This window comes from Amaranthus tricolor, chromosome 11 (assembly GCF_026212465.1).
Source record: "Amaranthus tricolor cultivar Red isolate AtriRed21 chromosome 11, ASM2621246v1, whole genome shotgun sequence".
Lineage (NCBI taxonomy): Eukaryota > Viridiplantae > Streptophyta > Magnoliopsida > Caryophyllales > Amaranthaceae > Amaranthus > Amaranthus tricolor.
In genome coordinates this window covers 22,458,948-22,470,300 of record NC_080057.1, presented here as the reverse complement: position 1 = coordinate 22,470,300, position 11,353 = coordinate 22,458,948, and the positions used below count along the sequence as shown (strand labels likewise).

At 32.5% G+C, this 11,353-nt stretch overlaps 1 pseudogene; it reads right to left on the bottom strand.

Annotated features, from left to right (window-relative positions):
• Window positions 1–1,952: 1,952 nt before the first annotated feature.
• On the bottom strand, window positions 1,953–9,476 carry LOC130827388 (BTB/POZ domain-containing protein At1g03010-like; annotated as a pseudogene).
• Between the last annotated feature and the right edge of the window lie 1,877 nt (window positions 9,477–11,353).

Below are 11,353 nucleotides of genomic sequence, written 5' to 3'. Positions count from 1 at the left end.
CGTGTACGTACCTATAAGCGTCACTGCACGACCAAAGTTACAAAATTCACCCAATAAGGTTCTATTTTCCTCTTATGAACTGGAAACCTATACAAGTTAGGAATAAAACTAATAAATCCACTTAACTACTTTGTCATATCAACTAAATACCAGAGTAACCACTATCACCTATTCAACATGAGTTTTTCGATTAATCTAGCACGTACACAACTCATTCAATACAAGTCAAAATCATTAACTCAACACAACATAAGTCTTTTCACTTATTTAAAAGTAAAAGCATATGTGAATCGTTCCATTTCATCAACTAATTTTGAGTATATCGGTTTACGTTACCCATAACTACCTAATCACAACTAAGCCTTACAATTTTAATATAACATTTATACAGCAATAAGGCAAATTTTAGAGTTATCGAATCGCGATATCATTTGTTACATTCTCCAAAGTTAGAAAGAATTATAATTAAAACACGACAAGTAACTTTAGCAACTATTGACGATAAGTTGACATTATGCTCTTGGCTTACTAACATTATGCATTATGACTTCCATAACAACCTAATAAGGGTACTTGTAATTTGCAACAATCAAACCACAACAATTAGCAACTATTATTTCCAATTTAACAACCAAAATCACTTCCATAATCAGCTACAATCATCACCATTACTAATCATCACAACAACAATCAATCGATTAAGTTTCAAAACAACTTTTAAGGTTATTTAATCAATCATCACACCACCCAAAATATAGCATAAAACACACATCATTAGTGATTTCATTTCTAAATCCAAACCCTAGTCATTTCGTATTCAAAGATAACATATTTAATTAGTACCCATACTAAGATTCAAAGAAAGCAATACAAAACCAACACATCACCCTTAATTTCAAATCACACTTCAAACCCTAAGTCATAGACATGTTTAATTCATCAATCAAATTCTTACCCACAAAAAGATTCAATGAAATTAACACAACCAACATCAAACTCAATACACTTAATAAAACTCCAATTAAAAGCTAGAAAATAAATTAGAGAAAAGAGGAGATGGCTCACAATGTTAAAACTAGCAAAAATGGTGAAGAAGGTAAGTGAAGGTTGTGGTGGTGGTGAACCAAGGCTGTCGTGGTGGTTGAAGGGCCCAACGCAGCCTAGCTGCTGTCCATGGGCTACACAACGCAGCCAAACTGTTGTGCGCTGGCTGCACAACGCAGCCTAGCTGCTGGTGGGAGAGGCGGCGCTGCTACTACATGGCTAACTGCCGGCTGATGGTGGTGTTCATGGGGAGGCTTGTGTGGCCTGTGGTGTGGCTGGGCTGCTGCTACCGTGAGGAGTGAGGGTGAAGGAGAGAAGAAGGGTGGGGAGGTCAGGCGTGTGAATTGAGTGAGGGAGGGAGTAATACCCACTTAAAACCTTAACTCACCTTCGTGTGCTCACACATTTTTATAAAATAATTATTTTGATTCGAACCTCCTTATTTAGAAATTGTAATTGTATTTTTAATATAAATATTAATGTTAATATTTAAATTCGTATATGAAAGGAATTTATTAAAACTACTTCTAACTTAATTTAACATAATTATAAAATCCCCAAAATTTATTAAAATATTAATTAATGACGTCAAAAAATCTCAGGGTGTTACAATAGTTTTGTATAAAAGCTAATAAAAATAGTTTTTTAATACTTTTTGAAAAAGACATATATACTATAATTGATAGCTCTATTGCTATGCTTAACCCTTATCTCAAATAATAAATTACAGCTAATCACTATATGATACCTTAAAAAAAATATGAAGTATACAATACACTCACATGCATCATAATATTCACATTTTATTGTCAAATGACCGTCTAGACCTTACCTTAAATTATAAATTATTATGATTTTCTCAAGAAAAATTGTATAATAAATTACATTATTGTAAAAAAAATATAATGTCATCCAACAGAATGGCGCCTTCGCTTCTGAAAGAGGGGTCGAGATTCATTGTTCGGCTTAAACGATGAGCCTAAGGGCTTACCACTCTTGAGCCGAAAAAGGGCATTAAGCTTGCTCAGTTTCCTTGTCAAGGATGTGAACAACTTATTAGCAGGAAGTGATCTAACCATCTTTTGTTTCATAGAAACATGATCTTTTTCTAAGTCGATTAGTCTTATTCTCATCCTTGCGACCTCTAGTTTAAGCTCGCGATTTTCTCTTCTTACAGACGCATAGTTATCCCTAGGGGATATGGCTCCACTTGCTACTCCGCTACTTGGCCTATGTGTAAAATGATGTGCATTGCTAGTATTCGTAGAGCCAAAGAAGAATGGGTAATGTCCTCCGTTCATTGCATTTCTAAGCCTGATTTGTTCGAAGTAGAGTACTTGTACCGCAATTTGTACTGGTAGTCGTTCATTTTTTTCTGCATGACTACACGCTTCTTGGGGAAGTTTCTGACAATCGATTGTTTTGCGCAACCAGTATCTCTCTGAATCCTTTATATTTCGATGAGCCTGAAAGGATAACCAACTCAACCAAATGTTTAAGTTGATGACACTTAATATAGCATTTGAAATGACGATGGATGAGGCTCAAATCCAAGACTGGCGACATCTGATACCATGTCAGAGAATAAACTAAACCAAAAACTTAAACTGATAGTTGTAACACCATAATAGTGAAAGTGGATGAGACGAAGGATAAGAAATGTTACCTTAAGGAAGATATCGACTGCTCTACAGAGGCCGTCAGTGAAAACACGAGCATGATCAGGCAACAACTCGGCAAGAGCAATGAACTTGGAAGGTGTTAAATTTGAATCCAAGGCAACTTCTGCAAGATAATTGTCTAACAAACTTGATACTTTAATAATTGAGCTTTGTTAGGGCGAAGTCGGACTATCAAAACTTATACATCATCGCACCATCATCCCTCAACGGTCCTCATCATCATCCTCATCTAAGTTCATATATATCGAGTAAATCCTCAAAATCGAATCAACAGCATACACAGGACTACAATCATTCCCATGTGAACTCGCGGGAATAAGTATGTCTTCCAAGATTGCTTGATCTAATTGCAACCCAATCCCTTTCTCTAAATCGGCGCTACAAGAAGTCGAACCCATTTGTGCAATCGCATTCTTGAGTCAGCTTGAAAGAAACGCCATAGTAACCGAGCTTTTCCTAGATTGCGTAGGCAACAAACTCACAATCACTTCGACAAGCACTCTTTGCTTCTTTCTAACTTCCAAATCGCCCATGTAGTTCCACTTCATAAGCCCACAATCTCTTACGACTAACCCTTGAATATATTTTTGCGCGTAGTTTATCAATATCTTGCTAATCAAATCTTGTTTAAGACCCTTTAATTTAACAGCTTTCAAAACCCTTTGGAAGAACTCAAGATTCAAAACTATAAGTGATTTCCCCCACCAATCTATAGGTGTTTTGGCTCCAAATAATCATGTTTAAGCTTAAGTAATCCTGAAGAAAGTTGTTCTTTACAAGCATTATTAACAATGGCAGTAATTAACTCTGCTATAGGCAAAAGTGTCTCACATTTATGTAGAACTGATATAGAGTTTGCTATACTTTGTAGGATCGTGTCGCTTAAGTATTGCTCGCTTTTGGTTTCAAGGCTTTTGTCTGCGTATTGATCAGTCATTTCGAGGAAATATGCAGCACACCGAAGCATAGCTACATTAGATAGAGTGATCTCGATTTTGATCCCGTAACAATACTTTGCTGCTAGCTCGAATGCTTCAGCACCACCTGGTACCAAAGGGAGACTAATCTTCGACACTTTCGAATCCTTAGCCTCTAATACTTGTCTTCGGATTCTTCCACTCTGAGATAAAGAGGAAACTGGAGCAAATTAACATATGTTAGAGCCTTAACTATCAGCTGAAGCGTTTGATCGAGTTGATTCTTGTTAGAGTATATAACATATCCTGGGACCTCAACCATGAGCTTAAGCTTTTGGATGAGATGGTTCCTTGACAGTATATAACATATCCTGGGACCTCAACCATCAGCCATCAGCTTAAGCTTTTAGTTGAGTTAGTTCCTTGACATGGTATCAGAAGCCAACGTGACAAGAGGTCACGGGTTCAAATCTCAACCACCCCTCATTTAAAGTGGAATATTCAGCGCCTATGCGCATCCACACTTCTAGTCCAATGGGCTCTCGTTTGAGGGGACATGTTAGAGTATATAACATATTCTAAGACCTTAACCCAACAGCTTAAGCTTTTGGTTGAGTTGGTTCATTGACAATTTTGTGCTAGAATCATATTTAATCCCTCTTTAAAGTGAAATTATTAGCATCAGGTATGAGGAGACTTGCGTTGCACCTAAAGGTGTTCATTCGGATAATCGGGTCGATTTTGGGTCAGTTCAAAATCAAGTCTTGTGTCCACAATAACTTTTACATAATTTTAAGTTCATTTTGAAGTCAGGTTCGGTTACAAGGTCGGATAAATATCGGGTCATCAGGTTCGTTTTGAACACCTCTACTTGCACCCACAGTTTTAGCCTAAAAGGCTCATGTGCAGGGTCGTGATGGAGAATATATAACATATTGGGGACGCTACCATCAGCTAAAGCTTTTGGTTGAGTCTGTTGGTTCTTTGACAATTTGAAAAAGAAAAAAAAAACAAAAAGAACTTGAATTGTAATGAAACTATGAACAAATCCTTCTCTACGTAAAAGTTGCAACAACATGATCATCAAGCAGAGTTCTTACTTTGTGAAGTGCAAAACTAGCATCGCCTACTTCGATTGTGAGATCACTCAAAACATCAAATATCGGCTTGAAAAGCGCAAAACAATCACAAGTTTTCAAACAAACCAACTAAAGAAGCCATCAGTATTAGTACGGTTTAATCTAAAACACAAATACGCGCATATATGCTTCCGAACAATGAAATACGTGCATAAATCCATGTGGACACAAGACCGATTAATGAAATACGAAAGAAATAGCAAACAGTTCAATCAAAAATGTATAATAATCTATCGATTGTTCCTCGAAACGAAGGATTATGACTAATGTGGACAAAAATATCATTGATCAATCATGTAATAATGGATTTTCTAGTATTCTACTTGTGAGTTGATGCAGGTTGGTGGATAGACAGATTAGGCCTAGTTTGTGATACAGTCATTATCAGCAATACAATTGCAAGCTCTGAGGTTAAGGTTCAACTATGGTTGCACAATCACATTCTTAGGTTAATTATATTGTCCCTAACCCTCATATCGATATACTACATGAATACACTAGTGGAAAAAACCTCATTTGCTGCGTGTCATTTGCTGCGGTTTTTCTTAGACGCAGCATTAAATAGCAAAAAAAAAAGAAAAAAATATATAGTACAAATGTTGCGGGCTACCTGATGCCCGCAGCAAATAAGCATTATTTGCTGCGGTTTTATTAAGCCCGCAGCAAATAAGTGCTTATTAAACGAAAAAAATAAAATAAAAATAAAATTATTTGCTACGGGCTTTCTAAAACCACAGCAAATAGTCATTTTTTTTGTTTAATAAGCACTTATTTGCTGCGAGCTTCTTAAAACCAAAGCAAATAATGCTTATTTGCTGCAGTTTTTTAAGAAGCCCGCTGCAAATAGTCAGTTCAAAAAATATAAAAAACGCGTTTTGACGTTCAATTACTTAAAACCCTAAAATAACTTTCTTCAAAAACCCACGAAGACGATTGTCTCCTTCTTCAAGCTCTTCAATTTCAGAAAATTTCTTCAAAAACCCACGAAAAATCTCTTCAAGTTCTTCAAGTTTTTCAAATCATACGACTCTACTGTGTTTTCTCTTCATTTCGTTTATCATCTTCCAAACCCCACGACTTTGTTTAAGTTCTTCAAGTTCCTGTGTTGTTGAAATTTGTTGCTTCAATAACCACCCATTGCACGAATTTCCTTCTCCATCTTTGTTTAAGTTCTTCAACCCACCATTGTTGCTTTTCCTCCAAAAGCCACGAAATTAGGGCTAGTCTTGTTCTTTTTCAAGTCATTGTGTTTTAATAAGGATTTAGTCTTTTTTTATACTAATTTTGATTTTATTTTTCATTGTAGGTTACATAATCTTATTGTAGAAACAAAATTATCATATCTCATTACCAAGGTATGTATTTTATATTTGAATGTGAATAATTTACTTATGTATGTACTTAAATATTTGAATGTGAATAATTTTAATTAATTAGGATTTTTAGGGTAGATTGAATGTGAATAATTTACTTATGTATATATGTAGTTGTATATTTGAATGTGAATAATTACTTATCTATGTAGTATCAATGGTTCAATGGGTAGTTGTTCTTGTAAACGACATCATGTAAGATTATAATCATGTAATTTAATTATCAATCTTTATTTGGTGATGATAATTTTTCCTGGTATTAAACCTGCTTTGCTTTATTATCTGTGTGAAGTAGAAATTTGGAAGTAGGATAGTGGCTTTTGCTTATCGAAAATCGGCTAAGAAACTGAAGAGATTTAAAGAACCTCAGAATGAAATGAGATTTATATACATTACTTATAAAATACAAGAAGATATCTTTTAGCTAATGAACAATTCTTTTAGCTTCAATCAGGTTCAAAAGGTTTGTTGCTTTTGTGTCATTATTTTTATGTTTATAAAGATTTAAGATTGAACGCGATGTTTGTGAATGATCAAGTTCCTTGGTGATTGATTGTTGATAATGTATTATTCATTTTCTATTTTTAGGATTAAGTTGGTATTCTAATGTACTTCTAGGGTGTTAATTAATTATGTTTTTGGATGAGTTTAATGCTTATTTGTGTTTCGTTGGATTTGCAGATTGATAGTTTGCCATATCGATGTTTATTCGAAGGACAAAAATTCTCAACTCGAATAATCCACTATTCACTTTTGCAAGCTGCTTCTATATGAAACATATAGGATTGAATCTCAAAAATCGAGAGCTTTTGATGTGTGACACTCTTTTTGGAGTCAAGTATTCATTATTTTTATGACTAGAGTAAGTTTAAAAGTAATTGTGTCAAGTTTAAAAGCACCTTTTGATTTATTAGGACTTTAATTTGTATATGTACATATTATTATATTATATATACGATCAAGAATTTACAAAGAGATTATTGGTGTTAATTGGTGATTATCATTGGATAAATCATTGTTTATTACATTGTACATTATTGGATTATTTAATACTATTAAACGAAAAAAAGCAAAAAAAAAAGGCTATTATTTGCTGCGAGCTTCTTAAAAACCGCAGCAAATAGTCATACACTATTTGCTGCGGTTTTTTAAGAAGACCGCAGCAAATAGCCTTTTTTTGCTGTGGTTTTAAACCGCAGCATTTAAAATAGGTCATTTGCTACTATCACTATTGCTGCGGGCCAAAACTGCAGCATATTATGGCCAAAAAACCGCAGCAAATAAGGTTTTTTCCACTAGTGATATGTATGTACGTATCTATGTACATCAGCATTATACCCAGTGCATCCCGCTCATAGAAGCTAGTCAAGGTCTGAGAAGGGTTGGAAGACGGCAGAATATACCCTTGTCAAATAAGATGAAAAGGTTGCGGCCAGTGAAGCTGTTGGCTCGAGAAAGATTACATATCTATGTACAAGCTAAATCTGGGCTTGGGCCTTGCCTAAACCCATGTCTCAAGTCATTTGGTAAATACTCTATTAATATTGAATTGTGTAACATGTAACGCAAAATTAAGTGTTCGAGCTATGTTGTACTTATATCTTGGATTTGGCCTGTTGTAGACATGTATCATTCAAACCCATTGCTGATTATAGATTATTGTTCAATCAACTTTTAGGAGAAGAAATGGCTTAAAAAGGTTAGGAACCCACCAAGTTTTTCTAGAAATTGGTTAATATACAAGACATTTGACTGTTACACGAAAATTTGTATACTTGCATTATTTATTATTTGATTATGGTGTGGACTGAAGGAAAGAAAGGACTAGAAAGGACTAGATGAGAGTCGAACAACGAATTTTTCTTAAACAGTGATATTTAATCTCATTATTGAGATAAAACCTGATTCTCATATTTATAATTTAATTTGCTATTTTTGTTTATTTTAATTTTCTTATGCAATTGCTAAAACACCTACTACTCTGAGAGGATAGTTGGTACTTAGGTCATCCCCATGATAATGTATATATAATTTTTTGTCATTTTATATTATTATTTAATATCACATTTTTCAAGTGGTAATGAATAATAATAAATTTTGTAAAGAAAAAAAAGGTAGGACAAGCATAAAAATAAACATTGACAATTATTTTTTTCAACTAAATTGCAATTAATACCAACAACGTAACATATCCAAAATTTATTTTTGTCTCAGGATAAATATTACTTTTTAATAAGGTTATAGATTTAATTATCACATGTTCCACTGTCTTATTTTATTTAATTTTTGTCTTAATTAAAGAGTATTAGACTGATAAAAAAAATTGGATAAATTTCGTGAGATATCATAATTATGTGTAAAGTTTAATCTCATAATTTAATGGCTACAATCAAGTGACGGCTACGATCAACTCTAATCATGTGACGGCTATGATCAAGTGTAGTTATGTGTAAAGTTCAATCTAGTGATTTAAATATAACTTTTTAGATGCGTCTTCAGGACTGAGTTTTTGATTTGACGAAAAATATATATTTAAAAAATAAATTTTTAATATAAAAATTAAATTGTAATTTTTTTTGTTTGGTTTAATGAAAAAGAATTAAGAGAAGATGTGTAAGTGAAAAAAATTTATTTACTTTATTTTTTTATGAAAATTAATTTTCTTCTATTTTTGCAAAAACTATACTTTTCTTTTTTCCTCCGAAGAATATATTTTATCGGAAAAGTAATGAAAAATTATGTTCCATGCAATTTCTTCATTTAAGTTCACTTATCAAACCAAACAACAAAAATTAGAAATAGCATTTTTCAGAAAAATGCATTCCCTCAAAGGTGAAGAAAAATACACAAAATAAGACTATGAGGCCATATTTAATTTTATTTTTTCATAAATTTGAGACTATAAATTAATAATTAAACTGAAACACAACCATCTTAAATCAATATAATTTAACTTTAAGAGTTATGTACGAGCAGACACTTTATACGTAGAAAAAAACCAACTTTACTCTCAAACTATAGATGTTCATTTGAGTTATTTAATCGATTTTAAATTGGTATAAACTTTTTACATATTTCAATTTATTTAAAATCGGATGAATGTCGAATTTTGTTAGTTAAATGTTGAATTATCGGGTCTGTTTTGAGCGCGGATAACTCCAACCAAAGAATTTGAATGCAAAGAGAAAATGGAAGAGAAGGAGGAAGAGAAAAGACATAGCATTGAGTAGAATGGGTGGTAGTAGAAGTAGGGTGAAAAGCTCTCTTTACATAAATAGTATTGGTGTTGAGATCAGCCATTGTATTTGTAAGTACTCTCATATTTCTGTCTTTTTAATTCCTTCAAATCTTTCCTAATTAAGTAACAATCTCTATATATCATAATTCATAGCTAGCTAAGCTTCATCTGATCATGAATTCAGTTAGGTCATCTGCACTTTCTCTCTCTACTCACCCTCTCGCTCTATTCGGTTAGATCATGGGGTATAGGATAATATGTTTTCATCATTTGTTCGAGGTAAAATCACAATATCCACCGATAATTAAGGTCACATGATATGTTATATATTCTAATACGTGTTTTTATAAGAGAATTTTTTGGGTTAAATGCGGTATAAGTCTTCCTCAAACCTGGCGCTAAATAAATATATCACGTTAAATGAGGGGTGTTTGAGATTCGAACCCGTGACCTCTTGTCACGTTGGCTTCTGATACTATGTCAATGAACCAACTCAACAAAAAATTTAAACTGATAGTTAAGACCCTAGGATTTGTTATATACTTTAACATTGATACTTTTTAGTGAAAAGTTGAAAGTATAGATCTATTTGGCAAATAATTGTTTAATCGATATTTTTTATTTGGTTTGACTAATTGGAAGTTTTGATTGTTAACTAGTCATTAAGTCACTTACTTAAGGTAGTTGTTACATATATGTGATCATTTATTAGTCGCTTAGGGAAAAATAGATCACTTCAAAAAAGCAATAGTTTACTATCAAAAAATAGTCAATGAAAATTAATAATTTTTTTTTTACTGTTCAAGCAACTAAAAAATTAAAAATTAAAAATCAAAAAATTAAAATTTTATTTGCAAAACATTCTTTTATACTAAAATGAATAATTAAATTAATAAAATTTAATTTGGAGACACCAACCGGATTGTTGATGAGGTGCAATGCTTTTGGGTGTATGTGAATCATGCCTTTTTGAAAGCAACTTAACATAAATGTATTAATTAAAGAGATTATGTGTGAAAAGAGTAGCTTTGGGGTCCTTAAGCATGACTTAATGGGGTATATGTTTAATCATCAACACCATACTTCACCATCCTCTATTAATGCCCTATCCATTTATGCTACTAACTACTCCACCCTCTTTTTGAGTTTACTAGTCCGTATTGACATTTCCCTTTATGACATGTCGCTATTAGTAATAATTTAAAAGGATGAAGAGAGTGCACCTTATACTTTTATATGCTACTTTGGGTGCTATTTATTTATTTACTCTATAAGTAATTGTCTTGTAAACAAAAAATTTCACAAATGGTAGGAACTCAAATACCAAATAGAGTGTCGGGAATTTCAAATAATATTGACTTTCTACATCAATTAAACGACCTCTAAAACAAAGAGTTATTATTTGGAATAGTATAATATATTTGAAATACTCTCTTTGTCAACATGAGATTGACCAGATGAAAAAGGACAAAAAAAGTATATTAAAAATTTGTAATTGAAAATTAAAATTAAAAAACAGTTAGACAGAACATAGAAGAAATGTGTGGAAAATATGAGAAAAGAACAACTTTGTGAATGAAACTAAATTAGAAAATGTATGACCACAATAAAAAAAATCAATTCAAAAAATGCCTCAAACTCTTGAGAAACAAAGGAAGCAACATACTCGTGAATTGTATTAATAAGGTAATGATAAAGTATGATCAATATTAAGAATGATACTATGAGCCATTGATTAAAACATATTTCTTTCTATTCAGCCTAAATGTCTCATTTGACCAAAAACATTTGTCAATACACAATTCCAGTCATTAATATCTATAATTGTGAATAATTTTAATAAGTTGAATTAATAATCTTTATATTAAGACGAATCAAACAAGATTGGAACTTGAAAACGCAAAGAGGAAACCTATCTTACCCAAATCATGCTCCTTAAGAACTATTTTTTCAACCTCCG